Here is a 15,987-nt window from a genome sequence, read left to right as displayed (position 1 = left end):
GGACAAGTTGGCCATTATAATAAAAGACGTTATTGGGTGGCATATAATAAGGAGGATACTGTTGGACAGGGATAGGGGCGGGTTGGTCATTATCATAATCATGATCAGGTTCAGGTGGGATGTTGAAAGTTGAAAGGGTTAGTCGACATTCCCTCAACTCAAGTACCTGAAAAGATAAACAAGTCTGGAATAATGAATAACAATAACCAATAAATGATGAAATAATATATCCTAAGAAAAGCAAAAAGAAAAATCCTCCAATAAGATGAGCCATACAAACATCAAACTATAATCAGACATTAATTACATGCTTAAGTATAATGTCTCTTAGAAAATTGCAGAATTAGAATTTAGAGACTTACTTGATTGAATTGATCGGTTGGTCTTGATTCAATAGAATCACAAATAAAACTCAAAAAGAAATTTCCAGACTTCAGCCAAGTGTTAGACTTTGTGGTACAAAAGTACCTCGGGGGGTGGGACCAGCGCAGAGTTGAACGATATGGCTACCTTCGACCCCCTGGGAATAAGAGGAGGAGAGGAAACCACCCGCAATGTTGTACTTGAAAAACTAGTGATTGCCTGACTTCGAAGAGAAAAGTGGTTAATGTCTTGATTTTATAGGCTTTTGAATTTGTATTGTCGTGCTAGGTAAATGAGTTGCTTTTAGGTTTGTAATTGTTAAAGTTATTAAAAAAAGGAAATGTAAAAGGGTTTATTAAAAAAAGAGGAAAGGTAAAGGGGTTGCTTTAAGGTTAGTAATTGTAATGTTACTATTAAAAAAAAAAAGGGAAAGGTAAATTGCCATAAATGCATTTTTGAAACAAAAAAAGTTAAGTCGCTTCTCAAAAGTTCTCAAAGCAGCAAATTTTTAAGGCTTAATTACATCAATACCTCTGAAATTAAGGTAAAATCTCATTTTCCCTGTTTGACTAAGGTTTGGTAATTCACTTTACCTTATACTGATAACTTTGTCTAAAATTTTGTTAAATCTGATGATGTGACAGGAGTAATTTTGTAATTTCAAATCACTTGAATTTTTTTTCTTTCTTACTCTCTGGTGGTCCAAATTAAAGAAAAAAAGTTGCAAACTTTTCTTCCAGCTTGCATTAAAACACTGCAGTATTAATGTCAACCAAAAAGCTATGCATGGCTATAAAATATAGAGCAGTAAATTGAACTTTGGCAGCACTATATCTTGCTAGCTAGACCCCTGTTCCTCACCCGGCGCTGCATATAGTCATGGTGTCCTTGAGCAGCCATATCGGATGACTTGAAATCGCAGTAGCTGCAAGAGATGGTGGTAGAGAGATGGGGAGGCGATGGTGGGTTTGACTGGGAGTGCGCCCGCTGGTTTGGGTGAAAAAGAAGAAGAGGAAGTGAGTTTGAAGAAGGCACTGATCTTTGATTGCACTTCATGAATGCGTCGAATTTGATTGGATTACGCCTCAATCATCATTTACTTTGATTTCGGGGGGTGGCGGCTGGGGGCCGCGTGGGTAGGGTTGATACGCGAGGGGAGGGGAGAATTTGCTACGTTTGCTTTTTTATTATATATATATATACAGTCCTGATCTCTTGGACTATAGGGGCTCGTTTGGTACGGCAGACTGTTATGGACATGATTAAATCCTGGGACTATCTTGGATTAGCTCGGATTGGCCTAAGCTGGATTAAGTACTGACCTACGTTTGGTGCTGCATCGGACTAAGAAGCTGGATTGTAAAAATAGTGAAGAACTATGTTTGGTGATCTGTCGGACTAAAAAATAAATATTTAAATAAAAAAAATTTAACCTATAAATAAATAAATATAAAATTATAATATTTATTTTTTTGGTCAATTCATCATTTCATTAACTTGTCTGTATGTAACGGTGAAACGTTTTCATCTTCTTTTCTCTTTTCTTTATTGTTTATTCTTTCTCTCTTCTCTCTCTCTTCTTTTTTATCACATTTTCTTCTTTTCTTTTCTTCCTCTTTCTTTCCTTCTTTCTTCTCTCTGTTTCTGATTTCATTACTTTCAGCTTTTCTCTATTTGGAACTTCTACGAATTGGAACTGCTTTTCTCTTCTTATTTTTGGGTTTCATTATTCTCTGTTTCTGGTTTCTTTATTTTCTGGTTCTTCTCTTTTACCAATTCCATAAACCTATTCTGATTTGTGTTTTTCTCTTGTGTACAGACAGAGATGACGAAGAGAGATGGTTCTGGGTTCTACGGGTGGCTGGGGTGGCGAAGAGAGAGGGGTCTGTGTGTGGCTTGAGGGTGGTGGTCATGAGGGAGAACAAATTCGGGGGAGAAGGTGGAGCACTGGGTATTGGGTTTTTCCAGAGTCTGTCGATTGGGTCTCTGGTGGTGGGGTTTTGATTCAAGGCGCAAGGAAATCCAGCAGGACTCGAGTGTTCGAAATAGCGATGGTGCTATTTTGCGAAGTGCATTTGGGGCTCGCTGTGTAAGACATGCGAGTCCGGTTATTTTTTCACTGTTGGACTATGGAGTCTCATTTAAGCTAATCCCCTTCCTTACCAAACATGGGTTTTAAGTGTTATTTAGCCCAATCCAGTCCAGTGAGGCATAGTGAGGCCTACCAAACATGGCCTAGGGGTCCAAGAGATTTGTAGTCACTCATCGTTGCTTTTTTAATAAATAAATAATTTTTTTTCTTAATTAAAGAATTATTTATTATTTATTTTGCCCACATGGAGTCCATCTCATTAAAAAATTGGGCTCATATGTTAAATTACAAAAACACTCATATCACGTTATCAGATTTAACAGAAGTTTGGATGGAGTTGATGACATGGGGTAAAGTGGGTCACCAAACCTTGGCAAAGCGGACAAAATAGGTTACTTTAAGTTTAGGGGGCAAAGTGAGATTTGACTGTAATTTCAGGGGGCATCGGTGTAATTAAGCCAATTTTTTATACTTTTCTAAAAGAGCCAGTTGGCTAGGGTGAGGAGGGGTTGACGGTTAGGGATTTACCTCAGTGGCATGTTTTTCAAATTTAAAATTTTAAACTAATTTTATAACATATTATTATTATTATTATTTATTGTATGGGACTTTTTCTTCTGGCAGCTACAAATGGGTTGGGCTGCTGTAAGGAGCAAACTGATGCAAGTGTCCCCTTGTGTCTGAGTTCGAAGATCAAGCCCCAAGAATGTCTCGAAAGAGTAGTGAAGCCTTAGGAAACTCCTTGATTACATTCACCAATGAAAATAGCAACAAATTACAGATAAATCTTCTAGCTTGACATGAGAGGCTTGTGGTATAGGAGCAAAAATTGTCATGAGTTTAGCACTTAAGGAGATAGAGCTGTGAGTTCCTATGAGAGACATAGGTTCTAATGGAAAGAGACAGGGGTTCTAAGAAGGTTTGATGAAAAGGGAGAAGGATGGGGAAGAATGATGGGTGACTTTAGCAATTTCCAGCAGCTTGACAAAGACTCTGTCAATGCTATAGCAACCTGCCAGAACAGGGGAAATAAGGGAGATGGGCAAGTAAAGCATGAAAATTACTGAGTTTGCAGGTGAGAGAGGAAGCTTGCTCTTTGAAGAGTGTGTTGATTTGTTGGGTAGAAGAGGCCTTATTTATAGCTGCTGGGAATTGTTCTTCTCCAAGAAACCCTAATGGTTTCTTTCCAATCTAGCCAAGCTTTCCTCTTCCTTTCTTCTTTTCCCTCTTGACTTACCTTATAGTGGTAAAAATCAGCTCTGCCCAATCCCACAAAATTAGAGATTTTTGGGAGTTCAATGCTCTTCCCGCGGCTGCTTCAATGGAGAACTTCTATTTTCATCCATCTCCTTTCTCTTATTTCTTCCTCTTTCCATTGTCAAATCTGATGAAGGAAAGAAATGGGTATGTATGCTGGTTCAAAGGATGGCATTCTTCCCTGCGCGCCAATATCCCTTGGTCCCTTGAATGCTTTCGCTTGGAACTTGTTCCTTCCATGTGGAGCCTCCCAGCAGCCCTTCACATGTGGATCCCCTGGCTTCTTCATGGTTTTCTTCTTCGGCCAAGTGCTGAGGGCCTTGGATCCCCTTTATTCAAATTGTATATGCCTTTTAATATAGAAAGTTAAGTTATCCAATAAGTGGGCTAAGTTCACCAAATATTTGGGCTTCATGGGCTATCTAAGGTAATGAGTTATTTTTACTAAGGTGATGGGCTATTTTCTCCTTTGCACCTACCCACATATTTGGGCCTAAGAAATGGGTTTGAGTCCCGAGGCTCCCAAGCAACCCGAGCTCCTCATTTCTTGGCCCATCAATGGGCCCCATGACAATTTATTACCATCCATGCCACAACCCACTCAAGCAAGCCTCGGGCATTCAAGTGGCTTGGGCCCACTTAAGCTTGTAGCATGGTTGGGCGTAATAATTTCCTGCTTGGCATGACGTGTCGCTTGGCATGCTCTATTCTTATGGTTCTCGAAAAGGGGCATGGTACTTACCTTAGCATGGGCTTGCATTTAATAAAATTATCTCAGTTTTCTTTTGGCATGATAAATTATTTATTTAGCATGGCACGTTGACTGTGGCTTGTATATGACGGGCCTTTGTGTACTATGACATGTGAATTTTCTTCATAAAATATCGTATTGGGCTAGAAATTCGTTTGGGCCTAACCATGGACTTTTTTGGGCCTCAACATTTATATTCACATTGCATTATATTATTGCATATGTGAGCTCTGCATACATGCCACATTAACAAATTAATAGAGTTATGAACGTAACCACACGTAAGAGGACCAATTGGATGCACAAAGTCTTAAGGAACAAATGTAACAGTTTGGTGAACCTCATTGGCCATAACCGTTAATAATAATATCGAACTCCATTAATGGTGTGTTTACTAATTAGAATTTGGAATTGGAATCAGGAATTGAATTCCAACATTAAATGCACATTTTTCATGACCATTGTTGGCACTAAAAACTGAACGGATGGAGATGAGTGCAACTTACAAGCGAGATGGACGATCGAGAGATCGATTGGATGTTGGATGCCGATTCTTCCTGTGCTTGGATGCCGATCCTGAATAGAAAGAAATCGAGACTCGTAAGGTCTATGGAACCGGTGTGGAACCAGCCTAAGACCCTCCGATGCCGAAGTAAGTTTGTTGTTTTAAGAGCTCTTGCTGTTGACCATATAGAAGTATAAAAGTCAAGCTGAAAAGTCTTACCCCTGTACTGTGGTGGAGGGGTGTATTTATAGAGGGCATTTTGTATGCTCTTAGTACTCATTTCCGATGTGGGACTCGTGGGAGGGCCCTATGAGGTTGACACGAGTCCTTAGATATTTCGGGCGGGTGCTTCGAGGTTGATTGTGCAGAATCGGTAGGGGGTACCGATTGTAGACGAGATGGGCCTGTAGCAGCTGTTGGTAGCTTTCAGACAATGCCATCGGTAGCCGATGCCGATTGTTCGAGGCCTTGGGTACTTGGGTGGGTTTAGATGATCCACGTGTCGTTGTATGAGTGGAGGGTCAGGTATGGTACAAACAGTAGTCCCCCAAGTTGCCGATTGAGAAGCTTCTCGGTTGGGGACTTGAATGTGTATTCGGCATTCTGACCCGGACACAATGGTCCCATAGTTGCCGATGGTGGTATGTAGTCCCCCAAGTGCCCAAGGGAGTGAGCTTGGAAAAGAGACGGCATGATGTGCCGATTGTTGCAAGGTGTGAGTGAAAACTCATGAATATGCGGCTGCCTTTCGGCACGAGAGGTGAGTGAGAACTCATCAATGTGCGCCTGGCGTTCGGCACGAGAGGTGAGTGGAGACTCATCAATGTGCGCCTACCGTTCGGCACGAGAGGTGAGTGAGAACTCATCAATGTGCGCCAACCGTTCGGCACAAGAGGTGAGTGAGAACTCATCAATGTGCGCCTACCGTTGGTTAGTGGAGTTATGCTCGAAGGTGGCTAGATCTGCCATGTTCGGGAAGTTGAAGCGTCTCTGAGGATTGGAAGCGTTGCAACCGACGTTTGGTCTCCCCCATGCATGCGTGACACGTGTCGGCATGGCTTGTGAAGAGCCGCGTCGTTTCGTATCCCGATGCTAAATCGGCTTTATAAATGTGAGGAAGGGACGAGAGTTGGAATACTTCGAATTTTTGAGAGCAGAGAGAGCTTGTAAGAGGCGATTTCCGTCGATCGTGCGAAGGCTGAGTAGGCGATTTCCGGCGAGGTTGAACAAGGCGGAGGCGATTTCTGGCGAGGTTGAACAAGGCGGAGGCGATTTCCGGCGAACTTGAACCACCGTGCAAACAAGGTATGTTGCCATGTTTTGGCATTTTCATGAATCAAAGTGTTGAATTCGATGAATTTTTGTTTGAACACTGTATGAATGAGCATGAACACAAGTGTTTAGGAGGGAGAACAAGATTTTGATTCATAGCATAGCACTTAGTTCCCCTTCGTTTGTGTTTGTAGATGTCAGATACCGAATCCGAGGGTAGGCGTAGTCCGGGGGCCTTTGAGGAAGAGTCGTCCCAGGGGAGTTCGTCGGAGGGGGATGAGAGTACCGATTCTGGGAGCTCTTGCGAAATAGTGGAGAGGGCAAGAGTGCATGCCGAGGCTGGGGGCACTTCGTCGAGAGTGACTGAAGATGGGGAGCCTTCGACTTCGGGCCGTGAGACCGATTGGGGTGGCGTGTCCGTTGCTGCCCCAGGGGAAGGGGTGTTGAGGATTGTCAGGGGTAGGCAACAGATCCCGATGGCGAAGCCGACGGAGCCTGTGTTCGGAGTAGATGACTTAGAGCCGAACACGCTGACCGAATCTGAGCTTGCTAAGATTCGGGCAGAGTACAATATCCCTGATTCGGTAGTGATGCGAATTCCAGCGCCGTTGGAGTCATTGAGTGAAAAGGACGAGGGCGTGGTCTTCTTCACTAATGTCTTCAAGCACGGGCTTCGGCTGCCATTGAGACATTCGGTGCAGAAGATTTTGGCTGCGATCGGATATGCACCAGGGCAGTATAATCCAAATTTTTGGATTACGTTGCTCGGGACGATCACAGCGTTCAGCTTGGCTGGAGAGGGGGAGACGAGCTACAAACAGTGGGCCCAATTGTACAGCGTGACAAGGGCGAAGAGTGCCGATCATGGGGGGTGGGTTCAGTCCAACTGCAGGGCAGCGGGGGCACTTTGTGGTTGGGGTGCCGAGCTCCCAGAAGACGTGGCGTAAGCGTCGGGTGATTGTCTCTGGTGACTGGGAATCGGCACCAGGAGTGATCGTCGAGAGGCGAATCCCGAGGACCTTCCAGAGAATTGGTAGGATAGGACCTGCCGTTCGGCAGGATAGATCTTCCCTTTTTTTTTTCTTTTTTTTTTCTTTTTTTTTGACCGTGTGCCCTTGTTGTTTCAGTGTCCTTGAAACGGCCTGTTGCACCGATCAGAGAGGTTGAAGCAATCGAGAGGGTGCGAGTGAAGATTGCCGAAGAAGATCGGTTTTTTAAGGAGCTGCTCTATTTTCGGAATCTATTCAAGGCTGGTCTGATCGGTAGGGTCGAACACGACCGAAGGGTGAGGGAGGAAGAGGAAGAAGAAAAGAGGCAGAGTAAGAGATGCCGTTCGGCAGTGTCTATTTTTCTATTTCTCTTAATACCGTTGCCTTCCTAACTTGCTTTTTATAGTGGCAGGTGGAAGACCCATGAGTGAGGCAACACGGAGGCGGCTGGAGGGGCATGGGGCGCCGAAGCCGAAGAAGGGGCAGTCCCCCAGGCCGAAGAAGAAGGTGGCAGCTTCGGCGGATGACCAGACGGTGGCTGATCGCCGCCGTGAGAAGCAGGCGGCCGAAGCTGAAATCGTTCGGGAGGCCCACCTCCGAATGACGGGCAAAAGAATGATCGAGGGTGCTCTCGATGCGACGCCGTTGCCGAAACGGCCTAGGGGTCCGAACGAGGGTACGTCGGTACAGATCCCTGATGACGAAGAAGAGGGAGAGGAGGGGCCGGTCAACGTAGCTTGCCCTCGGAAGGCGGTGCCGTTCATCAATTGCATGATCGATGGCGGTCAGATGGAGCTGTCAGAGATCGAGCAGTTGTCGGTGAAGACATTGCGTGAGCAGACCGGACGCGCCTTCCGGCTTCAGGCTGCAGTAAGTTTGAAAGGGTTGTGGTTGTTCAAGTATGTTCTGATTCGGCATGTATTAATGTTCCCATTTGTGTTGCAGGCTGAGATGGAGATGTGGCTCTGCGCGAAGCGAGCTGTCAATGCTGCCGAACGGCACCAAAAGAAATTTGAGGAGTGCCGTTCGAAGGTTGCCGATGGTGAGAAGCTCATCCAGGAAGCCGGGCGGCTTGCCGAGCAGAACGCAGCGAAGGTTGCCGAGCTCTCTTCGAAGGTGGCGGCGACGGAGTTGGAGCTGCTGGCGGCACAAGAGGGCATGGCAAGGAGGTGGAGGAGGCGAAGGCGAAAGCCGTTGCCGACTACCGATCCTCAGAGGAGTTCACACTGATGCTGGACAAAGAGGTCATGGAGCAGTGTGAAGACCTGCTATACCGATTCAAGCGGTACAACGCAGAGAAGAAGCTGAATATGAACTTCCTCCGGGATCCGCCGCTGCTGCCGGAAGGGGTGACCGAAGAGATGGTAGAGGCGTACAAGGGCGAAGATGCCGAGCCCGAGGAAACCGAGGACACCGATTCAAGCAGTGGGGAGGAAGGTCATCCCGGGCCGAGGGCTGCCAATGTGCCTACTGCCGAGCCGGCGACAGCTGATGCCGATGTTGTAACAACCGAAGCCGATCCACCCTCATCTTAGACGTAGTTAATTCGATCCTTAGTTTTGGAGTTGTATAATATTTTTGAACATGCCGATCGGCAATTTGTTGAAACAGTTTGCCCTTTTGTGGCTTTTTTATCAATGTTTGCTTTGCTTCGGTCTAGTGTGCTGATTGCCGTAATTCTCTATGTGTGCATGCCGTATGTAGAATATTTTTGATATAATATTGCTGTATGGGAATGCCGTATGTATAGAATAGGGAGTATATTAAAGAGACCGATTACAAAGGTGGATGACCGAAGGTGACGATCGAAGGTACGACCTTTGTGTACAAAGGTGGTGACCGAAGGGGCGTTCACTTGTAGTAATATTTGAGATGTTCTACATTCCAAGGGTGGCCGAGGGTTTGACCATCGGTGCCGCGCAAACGGTAAGTTCCTGGGCGGCAGATGGTGACAACTTCGTAAGGACCTTCCCAAGATGGACCAAGGGTGCCTTCGTTGGAGTCCTTGGTGGCGAGGGAGATTTTACGTAGTACCCAGTCCCCTACTTTAAACGATCGACGTCTGACGCGCGAGTCGTAGTAGCGGGAAGTCCGTTGTTTGTAGGCAGCATTCCGAAGCTGAGCCTGGGAACGGTGTTCCTCAATGAGGTCCAGGTTGAGAGTGAGCTGGGCCTCGTTTTGCTCTGGCTTGTAAGATGCCGTTCGGCACGAGGGTGCGTTGATCTCGACTGGAACAACGGCTTCGGAACCAAAGGCAAGGGAAAATGGAGTCTCGCCAGTCGACCGTCGGTAGGAGGTATTGATGGCCCATAGTGCTTCCGGAAGGAGATCGGGCCATGCCCCTTTAGCCGTCCTGAGCTTTTTCTTCAGCGTCCTCTTGATGATCTTGTTGATGGCTTCGACTTGGCCGTTCGACTGTGGATGTGCTGGGGAGGTGAAGAACAGGTTGATGCCAAATCGGTGGCATAGGTGCCGGAACTGAGAGGAGTCGAATTGTTTTCCGTTGTCGGTGATTATTGCGTTCGGGAGGCCGAATCGACAAATAATATTCTTCCATACGAAATGTTCAACCCTGGCTGCAGTGATTGTTGCCAAAGCTTCGGCTTCGGTCCATTTTGTAAAGTAGTCGACAGCGACGATGGCGAATTTGACCTGTCCCTTTCCCTGGGGCATAGGGCCGATGAGATCTAAACCCCATTGGGCAAAGGGCCATGGGCTGACAATCGGAGAGAGTGGTTCGACAGGCAGCTTTGGAACGGAGCCGAAATGCTGGCACTGATCGCACTTCTGGACCAGGGTGGTGGCGTCGGCATGGAGAGTCGGCCAGTAGTACCCTTGCAGAATGGTTTTGAAAGCCAAAGATCGGGCGCCGGAATGGTCCCCACAGGCTCCCTCGTGAATCTCTCGTAGGACGTAGTTTCCTTGTTGCGGGGTCATGCACCGAAGCAATGGTAAGGAATGACCACGCCGATAGAGAATCTGATCCAGAAGGAGGTATCGTGCCGATCGGCGGCGGATAGTCTTAGCTTCGGAGTTGTTGTCAGGCAACGTGCCGTTTGCGAGGTAGGCGTGGATAGGATCCATCCAACTTGGGTCCTGCCGAACGGCATGTATCTCGAGGTCGGTGGTGCTGCGCCGAGTGAGGATCTCGATCGGCACATGGCGCCCTACGTTGTCGTCGATCGCCGATGCAAGGCGTGATAGAGCATCGGCGTGACTGTTCTCGGATCTGGGGATCTGTTGAACTTGGTACGCAGTGAAGTGGTGGAGCAATCGGCGAGCGTGCGTCAAGCAGGCAACCATCGAAGTATCCTTGGCTTCGAATTCAGTCAGTATCTGGTTGACGACAAGTTGTGAGTCGCTACAGATCCTAAGTTGCTGAGCGTACATTTCTTTAGCCAGCCGAAGGCCTGCCAACAGAGCTTCATATTCGGCTTCATTGTTGGAAGTCCGGAATTGGAATCGGATGGCATATTCGATGGTTGTCTGGTCAGGGGCCTTGAGTACCAAGCCGGCTCCGCTGCCCTGTCGGTTGGACGAACCGTCCACGTAGAGAGTCCAAAGGGGAATCGAAGGATTAAAGATTCCTTCGGTCGGGTGGGTGACTGGTACCGTCGAAGATGAATCGGAGGCGGCGTCCTTCGGATCTGGCCCCTCGAACGCGGTCAACTCAGAGATGAAATCGGCTACAGCCTGTCCTTTCTCGGCAGGACGAGGGTGGTAGTGGATGTCGAATTCGCCGAGCTCGATGGCCCATTTTACGAGCCGACCCGATGTCTCCGGTCTCTGTAGTATCTGGCGTAGAGGCTGATTGGTGAGGACGGTAACGCTGTGAGCCTGAAAGTATGGCCGAAGCTTGCGTGCTGAAAGGACGAGAGCGTAGGCGAGTTTCTCTAGCTCGGGGTACCGTATCTCAGCGTCCTGCAAGGCATGGCTAGTGTAGAATATGGGGAGTTCTATGCCGTTCGGCTTGCGAATGAGCACAGAGCTAAGTGCTGTTACCGAAACCGAGAGGTAGAGGATGAGTTCTTCGCCGGGAAGTGGGGTGGATAATAAGGGTGCTCTGCTCATGTAGGCCTTGAGATCTTGGAAAGCGCGATCGCATTCGGCAGTCCAGACAATCTGCCGTTTGCTTCCTTTGAGGGCTTTGAAGAATGGAGCACACCGATCGGTCGCCTTCGATATGAATCGGGCCAGAGCGGCGACACGCCCAGTCAGACTCTGAATATCCTTCTGTGTCTTCGGTATCTGCATGTCGAGTAATGCTTTGATTTTTTCAGGGTTGGCTTCGATTCCTCGCTGGCTGATTATGAAGCCGAGAAATTTGCCCGAGGAAATGCCGAAGGCACACTTGCTTGGGTTGAGGCGCATGTTGTACTTTTTCAAGACGCCGAACATGAGCGAGAGGTTGTGGAGATGAGAATCGGCCGTTCGGCTTTTGACCAGCATATCGTCCACATAGACTTCCATCGAGGTGCCAATGAGGTCGGAAAAAATTTTGTTGACCAATTGCTGGTATGTTGCCCCAGCGTTCTTCAGGCCGAACGGCATGACTTTGTAGCAGTAAAGTCCCTTGTCGGTGATAAATGCCGTGTGTTCGCGATCGGTATGGCTCATGAATATCTGGTTGTAGCCTGAGTATGCATCCATGAAGCTGAGAAGTTCATGGCCTGCCGTGGCATCTACCATCTGATCGATCTGTGGCAGAGGAAAGCTGTCCTTTGGGCAAGCCTTGTTTAAATCGGTATAGTCTTGACACATTCTCCAGGCGCCATTTGATTTTTTGACTAAAACCGAATTTGCCAGCCAAATTGGGTAGGTTACTTCCTGGATGAAGCCAATGGTTTTCAGTTTGTCTACTTCGAGCCTCATTGCTTCGTACCGTTCGGCATCGTAGGCCCGCCGTTTCTGCCTGATGGGTTTGAAAGTGGGGCAGATGCTGAGTTTGTGACTGATGACGCTCGGGGCGATACCGGGCATATCGTCGTATGACCAGGCAAAGACTTCTGCGTTGGTGCGCAGGAAGGTGATAAAATCGGCCCTCAGTGCCGAACTCAAGGTGGTACCGATTCGAACTTGTCTGCCCGGTTGTGCTTCGGAGAGGGTGACTGATTCTAAATCTTCGGCGGGTTGCGCTTGTGGGGTTACGGCCTTATCTCGGGGGTCATCTGGTTTGTCCGTTCCCCTGCCGTTCGGTACGCCCAAGCTGGTGGCGACCGAGTATGTTTCGCGAAGCGCAGCCCTTGCCGATTCCTTGGTTGCCGAAACGTAACACGTGCGTGCACTCAATTGGTCCCCTCGCACTTGGCCGACGCCAGCGTGTGTGGGGAACTTGAGGAGGAGCATGTGTGGTGACAGCATAGCCTTCATTTTTGTGAGCGCCGTCCTGCCGATAATAGCGTTGTATGCCGTTGGGCAGTCGACCACTAGAAAATGAGTGTAGAGTACCGTTCGTCTGGGGATGGTACCGACGGCGAATGGGAGCTGGACACTGCCGATCGGTTCAACCACGTCGCCAGAGAAGCTCAAGAGAGGGGTGATATCCTTGTTCAGATGCCGAGGGTCCACGCCGAGGGCGTTGAAAGCGTCGGCGAATAGCACATTGACTGAACTGCCGGTGTCAATGAGGATTCGGCCTACGTCGAAATCTGAGATATCAGCCCGTATGATCATGGGATCGGAGTGGGGGAAGATGATGCCTCGTTCCTCTTCTTCAGAAAAGGTGATAGGTTCCCAACCGTTTCGTTGAATTTTGTCATTGCGTCCTCCCGCCACGCTGAGGATCTGTGGATGCCGAACGGCACGAACGTAGTTTTTGACGGATCGGTTGCTGGCTTCGGCAATGGGCGCTCCTCCACTGATCATATTGATCTGCCGATTCAGTGATTTATCCGTTGCTGGCTTGGTGTTTAAATACTGATCCAGCTTTCCGTCGTTGATGAGGCGTTCGACAATTTTGCGAAGCGCAATGCATGATTCCGTATCGTGGCCGTTGTACTGGTGGTACCGACAGAAGACACCGGTGTCTTTTTCGCTCTGGCGAGGGAGTTTTCGATTGTTCGGCTTTGGTATCATATCCCCTTCGGTCAGAAGAACATGCTCATAGGTAGTGTTGAGCAAAGTGAAGATTTCGTCTGGCCGATTCCCCTTGTGGTTGCCCTTCTTGTTGTTGTCCTGCTGATCCCGGAAGTTGTCCTTCCGCTTATTTCGCTGCGTGGAAAAACAGGGACAGGGGGTGCCGTTCGGTAGGGGGCCTGGTTTGTCGATCGATCGACCGGGAATCGGTCGTAGTTTTGCGTTGGAGGCTGATCGGTCGACGCCGTTTTGTTTATTGGGGCCGAAGTCGATCCTTTGGAGTTGAAATGTTCGGCCTTGGCGTGGATAGCTGCCTGCTTCATTAACTCGGAGTAAGTGGTCCAGTTGCTGCTGTGGACTAGATACCAAAACTGAGACGACCGAAGGCCGCTTTTGAAGGCGCCGAAGGCTGCCATGTCGTCAGTTTCTGGGCATCGGGAATACTCGTGGCTGAACCTAGCCGCATACTCTCTCAATGGCTCATCATCCTGCTGCCGAACGGTATAGAGGTCATCGGCGGAATACAGGCGATCGGTCTGAATCATAAAATGGTTGAGGAAGGTTTGCTTCAACTGATTAAAGGTGTCAACCGTATCTGGCTCCATTCGATAGAACCAATTCAGAGCGGCTCCTGTCAGGGTGGAGGGGAATAGCAAACATTGGCCTTCATCCGTCAGTCCTTTGCAACCCAAAGCTGATTGGAAGGTATGAATGTGGGTAACGGGATCTTCCACCCCCGAATAGAACGATATGCGGAGTGCTTGGACCTCTTTCTCGTGTCTGAATGTCCGGATTCGATTGGTGAACGGCCCTGGCTGTACCGTTCCCCATGTCGGTGTCCGAGCCTGGTCTTGTTCCTTCTCAATGCGATTCATCTTCTGTAGGAGGAGACGAATAGTCGGATCGGTAGAGGGAAGATCATCACCGAAGGGCTCGATCGCTTGGTTCCCCGTGTGTTGGTTAGCATTGCGAACTTGCCTTCCTTGGTCTGCCGTTCGGCTGGGGCTTCTCTCGTAATTTCCTTTTCACCGATCGTTGTCCTGGTTCGATCGGTGGCTGTGGCATTGTGCAGAGGGCCCTGCTGATGAGATTGTGGTTCCCGGAGATGTTGGAACATAATCTGATTCGTCCGTTTCTTCCAGGCTGATCGCGCCGTACCTCTGGCGCAGGGGGGATTTTGGTCCAAGTATCTCCAGGCGCGGATCGTCGAGCTTCGCTCGGACCTGGATGGGCGAGGACTGCCGTTCCCTCCGCCGATCGTTGATCCTCTCGCGGCAATCAGAATAAACGCGATATTCGGGACGGCGCTCCTTCGGAGTGGGCACGAACAGTCTTCGGGAGACAGTCGGTCCGTTCGCGGTCTGCTGCTTCCCTCTATCCTGGAAAGTGGGCTTTCGTACGCTTTTAAACGATTTCTCCTACCGCAGCTGTGTGGTTGGTTCCCGATCGTTCTGCAACTGGGCGGAGAGTGTTTGTTGTTGATGCAGCTGCCTCTGGGTGTCATCCAGTTTAGAGGCGAGAACATTGTTGTGCTCCTGCATTCTTGCCATATCCTGTTGTAGGGTCTCCATGCGAGCCTCCAGGGTGGTCGGTCGAGCAGGTGTCTGAAGCAAGGGAGCTATATTTGGCTCGCCATCGAGGCCGAGGATGGGGCCATCGGTAGGGAGGGCCGAAGATGGATTCATTTTTCGGTCTCAGAGTTCTTTGGTTTGAGATATGGGTTGATCGATAAGCGATTCCCACAGACGGCGCCAATCTGTTGGCACTAAAAACTGAACAGATGGAGATGAGTGCAACTTACAAGCGAGATGGACGATCGAGAGATCGATTGGATGTTGGATGCCGATTCTTCCTATCCTTGGATGCCGATCCTGAATAGAAAGAAATCGAGACTCGTAAGGTCTATGGAATCGGTGTGGAACCAGCCTAAGACCCTCCGATGCCGAAGTAAGTTTGTTGTTTTAAGAGCTCTTGCTGTTGACCATATAGAAGTATAAAAGTCAAGCTGAAAAGTCTTACCCCTGTACTGTGGTGGAGGGGTGTATTTATAGAGGGCATTTTGTATGCTCTTAGTACTCATTTCCGATGTGGGACTCGTGGGAGGGCCCTATGAGGTTGACACGAGTCCTTAGATATTTCGGGCGGGTGCTTCGAGGTTGATTGTGCAAAATCGGTAGGGGGTACCGATTGTAGACGAGATGGGCCTGTAGCAGCTGTTGGTAGCTTTCAGACAATGCCATCGGTAGCCGATGCCGATTGTTCGAGGCCTTGGGTACTTGGGTGGGTTTAGATGATCCACGTGTCGTTGTATGAGTGGAGGGTCAGGTATGGTACAAACAACCATTTTGTCCATATTAACAATTTAGAATTATAATACATCATTAAATGCATTTTTTAATTTGATTTAATATGTGTATAATAGGAAAATTATACAAACTTTGTTTTCCATTCCTACTCAAAACAAACATGGGAAAAAAAAAATAACGTGATATCTCTTGGTTACTTTCCTAGCATGACCAAACATGAGAAATGAATATTCCATTTCCCATTCGTTGGGAAATGACATGGGAAGTGATTTCTCCTCAAATTCATTTCGTGAATCAAACGGGCCTAATAGTAGTAACGAAAAAAAGGTGTGATGAGAGTAGTTTACTGCATACACAAGGACTATAATCAGATTTGA

Source organism: Prunus avium, chromosome 7 (genome assembly GCF_965620075.1).
Source record: "Prunus avium chromosome 7, drPruAviu1.hap1.1, whole genome shotgun sequence".
Taxonomy (NCBI): Eukaryota; Viridiplantae; Streptophyta; class Magnoliopsida; order Rosales; family Rosaceae; genus Prunus; species Prunus avium.
The sequence above is the reverse complement of the archived record's forward strand: the minus strand, read 5'-3'. Positions refer to the sequence as shown.